Raw genomic sequence first — 15,832 nt, 5'->3', positions numbered from 1 at the left:
AGGCTTCTATATGAACGCATGCGACTCATCTCTGACGAGGAAGCCGATGAATTGCGCTTAACTGTCACATTCAATGATGTGCTCTGCCAACCAAATCTCTTAGAGATAGAGCAACTAAAGCGACTATCAAAGGGTCGAAGTCAATTTGAACAATGTTGGTGTGAAAATCACATTGCAATGGCCGAAGTAGGAGCCCAGATTATGACAGTCTCAGAGGAGCGATTGGCTAAATGGCAGTCTCAACGAGACCCAACCTATGTAGCACCAACTTCCCTTCAAGTGCTGACTGCCATTCGGGGTACGGACTTAGTTGAAACTAGCCAAGAAAACTCTCTGTCTGATAAGGTTCTATTGAGGAGGAGTTACATGTTGCCAGTAGACTCGGACAAGGTTCCCAGCTACTCAATGTTGCAAAATATCTATTGGTATTGATTAAGCTGCCATGAGTACTATATGTGTGTGCCACGCTCCAGTACAATTCGAAGTTCTACAATTGGCTTTTATCCTCATGAAGTGACATGGATTCATGGATATGTATATAAATAAACAATGACTTTTGTGACCCTGTATAGACACTATCAACACACACAAGCAATAATAGTCAAGCGCAGGGAGAAGAGTTGGGGTCAACAGGCTAAGCTCCTCAGGTCCTCCTCTCACCACACATTTAGAAGTTGTGTGACCATTTCCACCTCCGGGCAGAGGGCATGCAACCCTCATTACCACCACAGGAAGCCTTGACCAACATCTCTAATGGTGTAGATAGGGTACCATCCCTTTCTATACACATTTTTCCCTTTCCGGTCTATCCTTCCGAGGATGAGCCCTGCCCCACTCCATGACCACCAGTCCACGTAACTTAGCATGAGCCAAGATCTGCTAATGTCTGGAGGCTAAATGAACATAATCATGGGAGCCATCCCTCTACAACAAACACTGCATGCCTCGCCCCTCCCCTTCTCATCATATGCGCTTGATAACCCACACTATAATCCCTTCCATGCGAATGGTTTTATTCTGTATCAAGGCCTAATCCTTGGTTCGCATTTTTCATGTCCCCCTACGAGGAAGACATGGAGCACCTAGGGCAACTGGCTTGCAAAGATGCTCTCCGCTGTCGAAGGGAACATGTAGCAGAAGCTCCTCCACCGGTGTACTACATGCCTACCCTCAAAAGGTATGCAAAGAAATAAGGTCCCAAGCGACATCGTCCTGGACGTAGGCCGAAGAATCCCCATGCCAGGGGAGTAGAAGCTCAAAGAAGCACACAAGGTGTGGCAACACCGATTGTGCAAACCCCCAACAGATGCTCAGACACCAGGTGCTCAAAGGCAGAAAAGGCATCTCGAGACAAGGAAGAATTCGATGCATTGTTCAAAAGCATTTTGGAAACGGTTGTGGCCACAGACTACACCATTCAGGTCCCAGCCGAAATCTTCCCTACCCAACCTCATAGGAGCCCCTCACCAAAGCAGAGCCTCAGTCGCCTGACCACCCGGACTCACCCCGCCTCGTGCAGTAGCCCCTATGATATACAAGCAACTTAACAAGCCATCCTGCCATAACTTTTTGTCTTTTGATGGTTAAAGGGGCAGGCTCCCCACTTATACACACTTCCCTTACCTATCGCTAATATATGCCATGTCTTTAACAAGCACTGAAATAGGCATCGCAATCAGCATCATACGATTTTGAAAAAGTTATATCTTAACATGATTGCATTTGTTCGTCGTACTTGACGCATGCGACTTGCATATACTCTCATGAAGTGACAAGTGGATGCAGGATGACACAAGTCTTCATGCAAACATGTTCAATGCCCAAGTCACCGCAAGACCACCAACCTCACAAAGAACCATGATAAAGCCATGCTGTCAAACGCGAAAAATCACCCTTGCGAGTGCCCACATCGCATGAACCAAAGCATAGTCATAAGCTACGCTCTCTTCTTGGGTCAAACTCTACAGTGGGCTCACGACGGTTGTTACCTCAATTGTACCAACATCGCGTGTCGCAAAGAGATTTGCAGTATCTCAAGTACATCTCCCTATCTCAACAACTGCTTCTCTAACAATGAGGCTAGGGCACCATCATCACTATAATATCCATTTCATGAGCCTTCGAAGCTTGACATTTCCCAACCCATTGAAAGGCTGATAGCCTCAACATATTGCAATGGTTGTACTCAGGCAAGTCACCAAAAAAAGAAAGAAAAAAAGAGAGAGAGAGAAAAAAGAAAGAAAGAAAGAAAGAAAAAAGGCATAAGAAAAAGAAAGAAAAAAGAAAACAAAAAAAAGAAAAGAAAAGAACGAAACGATAAGAAGCATCCACGATCACAGCACAGCACCTAGGGGTCCTCAAATTAGGTGCATCCAGTGACCTTGGTCAACTGGCTCCGTCCCTAATTCCCTAGCCCCCTAGCATCACCCACAATAGTTCAGGGCACATCAAGGGCAGGACATACCTAGGGAGCTTGTCTCGCCTATGGTTAGACCTGTCACCCTGATCCATTCACATGATTCCCTCTTGCACTCTGCCTTAATACCATTGCAATTAATTGTGGTCAGCACTGCACAAATGGCCATGAAAAGTACACTGTCCTCATCACGCAGGTCCAATAGCAACCAACTATACCAATAGTGCAATGTCCCTATGTTCAATTATGTTACGTCGTGCAGTCACAATGCAAAGGATGTCGCATACACCTTCGCGTGTACTTCTTCTCACCATGGACAACTTTGCTTCATCCACACATCGTTATGAGAACCCAGCCCACAGTCTTCTAACTACGTAATATCTAAGTATGCACGAGCACTCATATAATATCTGCACCAAAATATATACACAGTTTGGGTCCTCAAGTGCAGGACAATACTCTCAGCTTGCTTAGAGCTCGACCTGTCTCCCAAACTAATTAAACTATGTCTTGTGCATGATAGAGAAGACTAGCACTACCCCTAGGGAGAGACCACCTATGAGAGGTTTTCAATTGTAGGTATTGAAGACTCCAACAAAGGTGTCATTCGCTCTTCATCAACACTCAACTCTGAATTCCTATCCTTTATCATCCTACAAACCCGCCAAGAATCATCATGTATAGAATCCTCAACAAACCGCCACTTGTACTCCATCAGTGCAATCCCCACAAAGACTAGCCCTACCACAAGCCACCTAAACCACCAACGTGCCCCCAACACTCCGCCATGGCAACCACATAGACGTCCTTGCCGCCCACGTCCTCGGTGCATGCTAAAGCTTGCTACCTACGATGGTGAGTGCCATGGGACTGGCACTCATTTAGGAGGGGGGTAATGTTAACCCTCAAACGAACGAAGGTGGAAAATCCGGAAAAGCTAAAGCAGAAGACAAAGACAAAGGCCAAGGCAAAGAGAAACAGAAAGATAAAGACGCACAATGAGAAAAGTCCTAAATAAGGAAGAAAGGCGCGCAAGTCAATACTTTAGTAAAAGAGTGCAAGCGCATCATGGTTTAATTCAAGGAGCACCGGGCTCTCACCCGTGCAATTTGTAAATGTAGACGGGCGGTGGAAAGGAAGCTAGGAAGATAGAAGGACAATGGGAAAAATGGCCCATGTAAAAAAGGGGAAAAGGGGATGACTACCCAAAAGGGATTTAGGGTTTTGTATATAAAGTTGAAAAGTGAATGAGAAGCTCATTCTTGTGTGTGGCCAAAAGTGGCTCTCCTCTTCTTCTTCTTCTTCTTCTTGCTTGCTTGAGCTTGTGCTTAAGAGAGGGAGTATGAGAGTGTAAGGGAGTGAGTGTGTGAGGGTGAGGGACCAAGAAGGAGAAGCTCTCCATCTTCTCCTCTCTTCTTCTCTTCTATTCTCTTCTCTTGTCTTGCTCACGGCAATGGAGCTTGGAGTGTGGAGCTTGAGGATAGAGCTTGCTTGAAGCTTGCACTTGGATCATGGAGCTATCGGAGTGTGCGAGAGAGGAGATAACTCAATCGGCATGGAGATAAGCTCACTACACCTGTAGATATGGATGGCACGTCGGCTATGTGAGAGGTAGCCATTAGTGCTCGGCTTGGAACGCTTGAAACAATAAGCGGTCCGAGGGTCTTGGCGGTTGAGCGAAAGTTCCCACAACAACAAAAAACAAGAAAACTACTACTACCACCACAACAACAAACCACTACCATTATAATAAACAAGAAAAGAAGAAAAAACAACAACTACTACTACTACTACTACTACTACTACTACTAAAACAAGAAAAGAAGAAAAAACAACAACAACAACAACTACTACTACTACTACTACAAGAAAAGAAGAAAAAACTATAGGCCACACACTATAAAAAGTTGAGTGCAGACCAAATGGGTTCACACCATCCATAGCAAGACCGGGCTGAAGATTCCTTGGCTCTGGCAAAGCCTGGGAAGGTAGAGCCAATGTGGCTCCATGCACATGAATCTGCTGATATTCGTTGAACTCCATCTGTGGACCTATTTTGTGCATTCCAAGTTGTCAAGCTCGCCATGCCGAAAATAGGAAACATGTGGTTTATATGGGGGATAAGCGGAAAGTATCTAAGAGCTTTTTGAGGGATGGTTTGCCCTTGCAAGTCCTATTGATACATGTGAGCACCACACTTTGGACATGTCTCCATAGTCTTGTATTCTCCTCGAAATAGTATGAAATCGTTGATACATGCATGGATGTTGTTGTAGTCCATGCCAAGCTTTCGTAAAACATGTCGTACATCATCACAAGACTCGAGCATGGTATTTGTAAGTGGTAATATATGATACTTCAGTAACCTTTTAAAAAATTATAAAACACCTTAAAAAAACACAAATATTTTTTATGATAGTGTCGAAAAGAAATCAACGAAGCATACATACAAGGTACCTGAACAACTTGATCACACTCGCATCACTCCACCCGTATTTTGCTTGCACACTTAGGAGTACAATCAGTGTCTTCAGGTAAGATACTCGGCACCCATCATATAATGATATGGATGCTTTCTCTCTAAGCAGATCAGAAGTTTCAATATCCGTGGACATCAATGCATCGATCATTGCCTCCATCTCAAGCTCCAAGATTGTAGGTAAGTCTGGAAGGCTGCCTATCTACTCTGGTATTGACGGTATAGATTGGGTAGTACCTTGGATTGGCTCAAGCACTCCATCCATCGCACACCTACAAACTCTTCTAACTGGCCACAAAGGATGCACTCCTCCTTGGGATGAGACGTCACCCCCTGGATAGAAAATTTGCCAGCCACACCCAATGTTTTTATATATGGTATTCAATTAGCTTGCGAATACAATGCATGATTGATATACACTTTCTTACTGTTTGCTCAAAATCTGAGATCGCCTGATCAATGATCTCAGAATGAAACTCATCGAAGCGTTGTACGTGTTTTATAGACAATCGATGTTTTCGTCTAATTGTGAGCTTACATTGAGAGCAAGGACATGGAACACGCTAATTACACCTCGCGATCTTGAATATCACAACCTTCATTGTTTTCCATTTTGTCTACGTTATGACAAACAATTTGTTTTTGTTATCATTCTTTTTTTCTTTCTTAAATTGTTTGAGAAGGGATTTATTCTCTTGTAACTTAACAAAATTAACGTATGTAAAGTCTCCACCCACCCACAAATTAATGTATATCAGAGTATTTTCCGTCTCGTCGTATTGTACCAGACCTCGCCACCACTCTTTGTTTTTTATCCATTCATTCTCTCCTGTCCTTCCATCTCTCTCTCTTTTTCTCTTTCTTTATTATGTTGTATGTTTATTCCCTCTTTCTTGTTCCTTCTTCCTTTTTTTGTTCCTCTCCCTCTCTCATTTCCTTTAACAAAACATCTATCTCTCTCTACCACTACCACTACCACTACCACTACTACCAATTTTCTTTAACAAAACATCTCTCTCTCTCTACCACTACCACTACCACTACAATAAACAAGAAAAGAAAAAAAAAACAATAACAACAACTAATACTGCTGCTACTGCTACTGCTACTGCTACTGCTACTACTACTGCTACTGCTACTGCTACTACTACTCCTACTACTACTACTACTACTACAATAACAACAAACAAGAAAAGAAGAAAAAATTACTACTACTACAACAAACAAGAAAACTAAACAACAATAAACAAGAAAAGAAAAAAAAAAACTACTACTACAAAAAAAAAAAAACAAGAAAACTACTATTACTACTACTAGTACTATTACTACAATCATGACTACAACGACTACGACCACGACTATGACTACCACAACAACAACAAACAAGAAGAGAAGAAATTAAACAACAACTACTACTATCACTACCACTACCACTACTACTACTACGACTACCACAACAACAACAAACAAGAAAATAAGAAATTAAACTACCACTACCGCTACCCCTACCCCTACCCCTACAAAAAAAAAAAAAGAAGAACTAAAACAACAACAACAACAACAATAACAACAACCTCTTTCTCCCTCTCTCTCTCCCTCCCTTCCTCCCTCCCTCTCCCTCTCCATCTCTTTCTCTCTTTCCCTATTATGTTTAATGTTTTCTCCCTCTCTCTCTCTCGTTCCTTCTTTCCTTTTCTCTCTTCCTCTCCTCTATCACTAGGGGTGGCGCAATCCAATTTGTATTGCCTATAGTAGAGTAGCCAAGTTAAGACCATGTCTTACTAAAAAAGCTATCTGTAGAAGTTAACGGTGAGCCCCATCACCTCCTCGGGGCATGCCCATCACTCTCTCATATAAACTACATAGGCTATATTTAATGTGTTGAGGTGGGAGGATGGTCCACTTGGAAGAATACTCCATTATTACATGGTGTCCCCTAGTTTCCACACACTAGAGACGATGGGTGTTGTACAACACTCCTTTGCTTGATTATCTATTGTATCAAATCTAAGCTTTGTCTAGTCATTCAATTTCCAATACTCATTCATTCTTATCTTCCTCATTTTGATTCTTGTGTAAGTTCATCATGTTAGTTATATTAGCATACTTTCTATTTTTTCTTTAGAAACCTTAGCACACCCTCACAACATGGACTAATGATCATCACCCCCTTGGATAGTAATGCCATGGCTAGAGTTTTTCCCATATAGAGTCATGTAGCCCAACATAGATCTTATTGTCCTAGACCCCTTTTATGTTTCTCCTACTTAATGGAGGAGTTGTCAAGGAATCAATGGGTCATTTAACGCTTAATGAGGAAGAGAAGATGGTTCATTAGTCAGATGTACAACATTGTGGGCCAATTGTTTGGCATGCCATGCTCTTTGAGTGAAGAGGATAGTTAATAAGATAATTATCATCCCTACTAGACCCCTCTATCTTTCTCTTACCTAGTGGAGGAATCGAGAGGTCATTTAATGCTAAATGAGGAAAGAAAGATGGGTCATTAGTTGAATGTGTAACCTTTTGCCAGATTCTTAAGCGAAGAGGATATCCAATCAAATAATTATCATCCATGCTTCCTAGGAAAAGTATCTTCAACCCTTAGTGTGAGACTACTTCTTAACAATTAAATTTAATAAGAGAATGTGGGATTTCAAATCGCATTTTCAATGAAAGGGTTGAGATGCATACAAGGAGGGGAGGGGACGACCAGAATGGCTAGAAAGGGAGGAATTGGAAAGAAGCCAAGAAGGAGTTGAATAAGTGGAAGCAACAAAAGGAGTGAATGTGGGCATAGGTAGTAATGGGGTCATCGTTGAACCTTGGCATTAGGGCATGCTAGTCATTTGAGGTGGACTTTAGAAGTACTTTATTTCAATCACTAATTGATAATGTTTTTGTTATAACTATAATTTATCTTTTATTCAATACATCATGTTTCTTCTTTTTTTTTTAATATTTGTGCATCAAGAGGATCCCAAGAGAAAAGAGAGAGGCTATGGGGCAAAGCACATGTTATCATGATCTCTTGATAAGTGCTTATGAGCTATGCTTATGTAGATTGTGAATCTAAGCTTGCGTAAGGATGATCTTTGTGAAGTATACAACCCTAATCTTGTTTTATCATGTTATGTGCTTGTTTTATTTGCATGACCTTACTAACCTAGTATAGGAGGATGAGATCTCCAATTAGGATATATGTATTATGCTGGTGATAATGGTGATGTTGATGGATGCTTTATAGTTCTAGGCTAAACCTCTACTAAGCTCTCTACTAGATTATGTATTCCTATAGTTAGCTATCTCCTTAGTCATTCACTACAATTAGGCATCAGACATGTAAATGACCACATTGATGCATTTATTGAAATTTTAAAAAACTTACAAGTGCATCTAAAATCATGTATACACTTCTATCAAGAAACCCACATCTAAGTTGTATTTATTTAATGAAGGATAATCATGATTTTTAATGTACATTGAAATGTGTTACAACTATACTTTTAATTGTGCTTTAAACATGTATTTAAATGCATTGTATTTGCAGTTTTCACACCCATTTACACATGTTTATAGACACATATGATACTAAAACAAAAAAAACGAGCTACTAGTTGTAGTAACAAAATTGAAAATGAACTATTTTAAATTGCATAAAATAAGGTGCTTGATTGATATGTTGATAAGATTAAAAATGTTAGAAGTGAGTTTAGACCTTACTTACAAAATAATTTGTACAAGGTTCAAGAATTTGAAACCCAAACAATAGATATGAGGCATGGCAAGTTGTATTCTACTTGCCTTACAAAAAGAAGATAAGACACTCACTAAAAATACATGATAAACCATGCAACTAGGTAGGAGACATTCTCAATATGCATACTCGTCAATGGTGCATATGGGGCTCACTCCTAGAGAAGTACATATTATGGAGGAAGATTTGGATCTCCTCATGATGATGTATGAAACATACATTGCATAAGATAAATGTTTTGTTTTAGTTGTTGTCCTCCACCTTTGCTTGTAATATATTGCCAAATTTGTAAGCCATGATTACACTAAGCAATATGGCACCGACCACAATCCATACAAGTATAGGCATACTCAGAGGAAATATAATTAAATATTTTAAAAAATAACTTAACTATAAAAATAAAAAGAGATGAAAGAAAAAAGATCATAACTTGTTTAGATGTTTATTCCCTCCCACTTTCTAACATTGTAACAATTGTTTAAAATCTTTTTAATAAAAATGAAATCGTCATTATCATTGAATCAACACAAAGCAATCACTATTTATCTCGAATCAAATTAGTATCAAAAAGACCTACACAAAACCTCGCAAACGTCAATGAGGGTAGAGATGGCCAAAGGCTATATAAAGCTTAGAGCCATAAGTATGTAGATGCTATTGATTATCTTCTTTCACTTATGCATTCACACAGACATACACATAGAGGAAGAAAAAGAAGACTAGGGAGAGAAGATAGTGGGAGAGAGAGGAATGAGAGAAGGATAGTAAGAAGAGAGTGAGTGAGTGAGTGAGTGAAGAAGAAGAGAGGGTGAGATAAAATGAGAAGGGAGATAGAGGAGGATCTAGTGAGATAGAGAGAGGGAAATATAAAACAAAAAGAAGGGAGATAGAGAGATAAAAAGAAGGGTACTTAGGGACTTGTGTGTAGATCAAGGATCTTGAGGACTATACATTGGCTCACACTCATCATTGCAGAGATCCCCTACCCCATCCAATTTACTTTGCCATTCTCTTCATCCCATTCACTTATCTCGAAGCAACCTGTCTACCTCTACCATCTCTCTCCATTTCCTATCATCATCATCTTACTTTTATCATGTTCCCTATCTATGGAATACATCTCAAATCCTTTTGAGGATTCTATCATAATCTCAATACTAAACCCATCCCTCTTAGCCAAATTTCTCACTCTCTTAAACCTCATTTACACTTCCTTCATATTTATCTCCCCATTTCTACGAACTTTAGTTCGAAGGTCAAGTCTGACAAAGATCATTTGAAAACAAGGAGGAATCAAGGAAGTGCTAACAAAGGTGGCCCCTAAGTGGAGAAGTTCAAGAGCCACATGCGAGCAAACCCCCTTGTTCTACAACCCAAAGTCTAGGATATTCTCTCATTTTGTAGTAATCTTATAAATAAAAATATAGTTAGAATAATAATTTGGTAAGCTACCAAGTAGTCCAGGATTCTTGTGGATACCCAAGATACCAAGTAGAAGAACAAATACTAGGCACTTAGGAGGAAACTCGATTGAAATTATCCTCCCATAATGGCACCTTAGTCCACACATCTAATCTTGAAATAAATCAAATACTTTCTTGTGGAGCCCCATGAGGAACACCAAGAAAACGGGGAAACTACTACAATAAAATCTATCTTGTAACACCAACAAGCATGTTCTTCATACTTCAATTAACCACAAGAAGAAAATAACACCATGAACAACAAATCTTCATGTAGCATCATATATTGAATCTTCTCCCATAAATTTATCACAATAAATCTTCAACATAATATTCATATTCTTCATAGAAGCCACCAATGAACCAAAGGAACACAAAATAATGTTTAATCTTGAATGGAATTCATCATATAGTATTCATATTTCATCATCTTCATAGTCTTCATAGTCTTTCTCTCAATCTCTCACATGTAGATACAATGTTTCTTCATAGAAATTGACTATCTCTCATATACTATCTCTCTGCATATAACTTAGGTACCCTTTTAAGGTCAATCCTTGTGGGTTTGACACAGAGCTTCCCCTATGGAATAGACTCAAGTAGCTCAAGATTACGAATGTCCAGCTATTCTACAAGTTTCAAGCAACAGTAGTCTTGATTACTTCTTGATGGGCTACTAAAATAATACATGCTACTGACATTCATTTAGGTAGGCATTGTAAGAGATGGGGAATATGGGGGGAAGACGGGAATAAAATAATAGAGGAAAATACCTGCTACACTTGCAGGTATATAAGATGTAAGGGACTAGTCATTTTTTACTATCAAATTATAATAATGTCTCCTTCATCTTCTCTCCCTCTCTCCAACTTTCATGGCTTCCTTCCTTCCTTTTCTATCTTTCTCTCTCTTCTTCTAGTATTTCTCTCTCCTCATCACTCTTTTTCTCTCTCTTCTGCTTCTCTTCTTCTCTCTCTTTTCTAGTCTTCTCTCTCCCCAACCTCTCCTCGACAATTGGTATCAGAGCTATAGGTTCTTGATCCAGTTGGCCAACATTCCATTCAGTTATCCTTTTTCAATCACACAGATCTAAAAGCCACAGGTACACAAGTACAGGCATGACATGGAGCAGCAATGTAGTATCAAGGAATTTTGGACCACAAGGACTGTAGGTCTGGAGCATTAATGGAATCTTGGACCAAGTTTGCATGCTAGAAGACCATATTTAGCAGCTTGTGGGTCATTTTTGGCCAATTTTAAAGGTGTTTTCCTAAAAGACAGTGGTAAATGGAGTAGAAGAGGGTAAAGTCCTGCTTACTTTTTTGGAAGAGTCTTCTCTCTCTTCATTCTCAAGCTCCTGTCAATCTTCCATGGAGGAAAACCGCCCTAGATCTTTTCTCTCCCACTCCATTGATCAGATAGCTTGTACTGGAGCTTCCCAGGGACCTTGAGCTTCATTCTAAGCAGTCATCTGGTCATTTTCACCTTGCTTGGGACTGGCAGTAACCGGGGGAGGAGCACCTGCCATAGATTGCATCATCTAAGCAAATTGAGCCTGCAACCTTGCTCACCTCTCATCTTTACATTGTGCTACAGCAACATACAATGGTTTATTTCCAACCATTTTACCACTCATTCCATTTACAGCTCGTGAAGCTTCGTTAGGAGAGGGAAAAGCCATAAAGCCACAAACAACCTGCTCGATGAAGACAATTTGTGCAAAGTTTGCAACGGCACATGGTGATCTCATTTTCAAGCAAGGCCCTGCATGATATAGTGCTGTTGAACAGAAGGTATTCTGGATTACTCAAGCCAATCAAGGCATTGGAGAGGCTCTAGGAAAGGAGTTTGCACAACTTGGTGCCCAACTTATTCTTTCTTCTTAAAGGCCTAAAGAGCCACACCGAGTTAAAGCTTCACTTTTGGGCCTTCATGCACCTAATGGAGTAGTATCAGAGAGCAACTATTCCTTTTCTGAAGATGTTGAAAAAACAGACTTGTCACTTAAAGTTTGATCCAAGCTTCATGAGCTTTTGGTAGAGGATCCAAATATATACCGATCTGATGTGCTAGGTCTACAGTTAGACAGTCATTAGAAGTGGATACCTATTTGTTGTGCTAGGTCTATAGTGAGATTAGAAGTGGAAACTTCCAAAAAAGCCAATACAAGCATGTGCTTCGAAGTCAGAACTCTCAAATTTGGTGGAAACTTCCAAAAAAGCCAATACAAGCATGTGCTTCAAAGTCAGAACTCTCAAATTTGGTGGAAAACATCTCAAGGGAAGGAGAGTTATAATGATTAGCATGTTTCCATTTAAGATCCTCCATCGTCACATCAAGCTTCTCTTTATACTCTACTTTCTCTTCTAAATTTGGGGGAACTCTCTCACTAATGCTACAACACTATTCAAGAGACCTGGCATTGAGATTGATGAAGTACTCAAATGGTGAATTCAACGCATTCTAAAATGTCTTGTCATTGTAGACTTCAGCTCTTTATGGAGAGACTAGATCATCCACACTACTAAATGACATTGACCAAGCAAAAAATCTGCATATTTCTCATAATCAAGCTTAGGTAATTTCATTACAGCATCTACAGATTAATCGTATAACAGAAGAACTTTCTATCTCTCTCAGAGCTTTGTTTTGATTTTTTTTTTGCCATCACAAGAATGGACAATCTAGTTGACATCATGAGGAACCATGGAAACATTGCGGGGAGACTGGAATGGCTCCATATTTCTTAGACTTACTGACAGGCTTGGTTCTTAACAACTCTTGATTAGGCCTAAAACAGTCTAGTACTTTTGATGGATCCATCTTTCTAAAAGTAATAGGTATCCTCTTTGAAGGAACAATAGGAAGAACAGCATGTTTGGCAAGATCTCCTCCATTTCCATTGAGAATAAGTATTGACCCTACTGGCAAAGATGTCAGCATCATTGCAGAAATATCGTTTGATACAAGATTTTCGTGTTGTCAAAATGGACAAAAGATGCCATTTGATGCAAGAATATCACAATTTCTTGTGACAGAATGCCAAAATCATTGCCCAAACAATTCAAGGTTTCTTGCTCAGTGGGTGGCTAAATTAATGCTGCCAAAATCACGCAGAATCACCATTTGATGTAGGAAGTGAGGCAAAAGATGCTGATGTTGTTGGGGGTAATGTAGCACATACTAAATTTGCAAGCCATGTAGAGTTTGGAACAAAATATGTAGAATTTGAATATGCAAAATTTCTTTATCTTTCTCTTGGGAATTGAATTCTGTACCTGAATGTAGACTCTTGAATTTCCAAATATAAGGGAATGGCACTTATCCTTAGATGAAAGTTTGGCTAGCACCTCATCTGAGTCAATGTTGGCCTTCCTAGATTCTTCAACCTGCTGAAGAATTTCTGATGAAGCTTCTCTTTTTAAACCTGATCTACTCTTTCCTAAACTACTGATATTTACTACAAAACTTAGACAATTGGACTTTCCAATGCTAGCAAGACCGCTTCAAATAGCAAGTGCATATCCCCTCTATTGTGAAGCTTCGAGGCTAGAACTCCAATGATGTATGCATGGGGGAAGGGTGAGACACGTTCCTTGAATACTCATCTACCAGTCTTGCGAATAGCAAGTGCATATCCCCTCAGTTGTGAAGCTTCAAGGCTAGAACTCCAATGATGTATGCATGGGGGAAGGGTGAGACACGTTCCTTGAATACTCATCTACCAGTCATGCGAATAGCAAGTGCATATCCCCTCAGTTGTGAAGCTTCAAGGCTAGAACTCCAATGATGTATGCATGGGGGAAGGGTGAGACACGTGCCTTGAATACTCATCTACCAGTCATGCACTCTCCCTTTCATGTTGTTGGCATTGCATTTTAAAAGTGGTAGTGGGATCCTCCTATAAAGGATGCTTTAAAATTTCTGAATTAATAGATGACAAATTAGACAATCCATTCAAGCCATTCACTATTGATGCTGAAACTGAAGACAGACCAGAGCAAGAAATTCAATATAGCTCAACAGCTGGAGTAATTGTTGACCAGCTTATTGTCATCTAAAGGAATTCCTGCAACATTCATATGGTCAAAATTGTGCTTCAAATCTTCGAGAATGCATGCCCAGTTGGAGCTGTGAATCAAGGGCATTGATCATATTCAACTACAGATGCTTTGGTTGCGGAAAGCACAATATTAACATGAGACATGTACATGAGTTACCTTTAATGCTGTGAATGATTTTTGTGCTTAGTTAGGTGCCTATTGGACTCCTCATATGGCATGGACTCAAGGATACCAAGGAGCAAGCATGTCGTGGCTGCTATATGTGATCCATGGCTATCCTTCTTCTAGTGTTTTCGTTTGCCTACATTGGAAAAACAAAATCAATAATAAATTAATAAGACACTTGTAAATATGGTTGGTAGACATTGCTACATTTTTTTCATTCCTCGCTCTCTTGGCTATGTGTTTGGATGGAGTTTGTGGTAGTTCAAACTCATGTAGCCCCCTCTTTACATTTGTCACTTCTTTATCTAAGCAAATAATATCAGTACCATTTCCTACCACACATCACATTAGGACTTCTAAACACTGTAAAGGGACCACAAGCATGGCATGGATGCATCTTTGACTACCTTCAACTAGGCTCAAAACCCCTTACATGTGGTTTTTTAAAGAAATTTTTAAAAACATCATTGCTAGGGGCCAATCGAGGGGGCAATCTTATTATTTGAAAATTAATGTTACACAACCGGGGGGACGAGGGTTCTTAACTCTAGTCTTGTAGCAAAAAAACCCACTTTTGTGGCAATTTGGACCCTCTACAAAGAATTCATTTCTCATCAATGAGAAAGATCAAGAAGAAATGGATGGCTTTACTAAAATGTAATCAATATAAGGTAGTAGTTTAAAAAATAGAAAGGGTGAAAACAAGCTAGAAGTGTATGTTTTTACATCCATATTTAAGACAATTTTTGTAGAAAATCAAAAACGTTTAGTGTTTCTAATCAAAACCACCACAAAAAAAATTTATCATGCTAAAAGTTTCATGAAAAATACTTTGATATGTATAGTATGTATTCCCATCAAAAGATTTGGAATTAGATGAATACATAATAAATCCAAATAGTGTTGTTGAGAGTTGTTTTGACCAATTCTCATGCACTTTTGAAACTCGAATTTTTTTGAAAAATAAAATTTCACTTGAAACTTGTTTCAAACCTTTTACTCTACTATCTTACAATGGTAGTAAAGTTCCATCCAATTTTTGTATCATATGCACATGTTATGATCATTTTCAAAATCCCCTTGATCATAAAGAAACATAGTGTCATCGTTCGGCATGCCTATTATCCACGTCATATGCATATGCATTCCAATCATAATGATCATAGGCATCCTCATTAAGAAACTCATATGCATCATCATGTGTTGATTCAATGTCTTCAAGACATTAAATTTCAACACAATACTCTTGAATCCCATGGGAAGCATGTAACCCTTGACCTTGCTTTGCTTCTTGATCAACCTCATGTCCAAGCATATTGCCCATTGTCTTTATGATGGTAACACCCCAAAGAAGTAGCATGATGCCCCCTTACATAGGGCTATCCATAGGATTCATAATGATAACCATGCATAGCATAGGGATATGTAGAAGAATGTTTCCCATCATCATCATAAAATTGGTCATAATAATGTCCACAATGTTGGCCC

The sequence above is a fragment of the Lygodium microphyllum genome, chromosome 3 (genome assembly GCF_053477565.2).
Source record: "Lygodium microphyllum isolate KBCC chromosome 3, Lygodium_microphyllum_v1.1.10, whole genome shotgun sequence".
Taxonomy (NCBI): Eukaryota; Viridiplantae; Streptophyta; class Polypodiopsida; order Schizaeales; family Lygodiaceae; genus Lygodium; species Lygodium microphyllum.
This window is presented reverse-complemented; position numbering follows the sequence as displayed.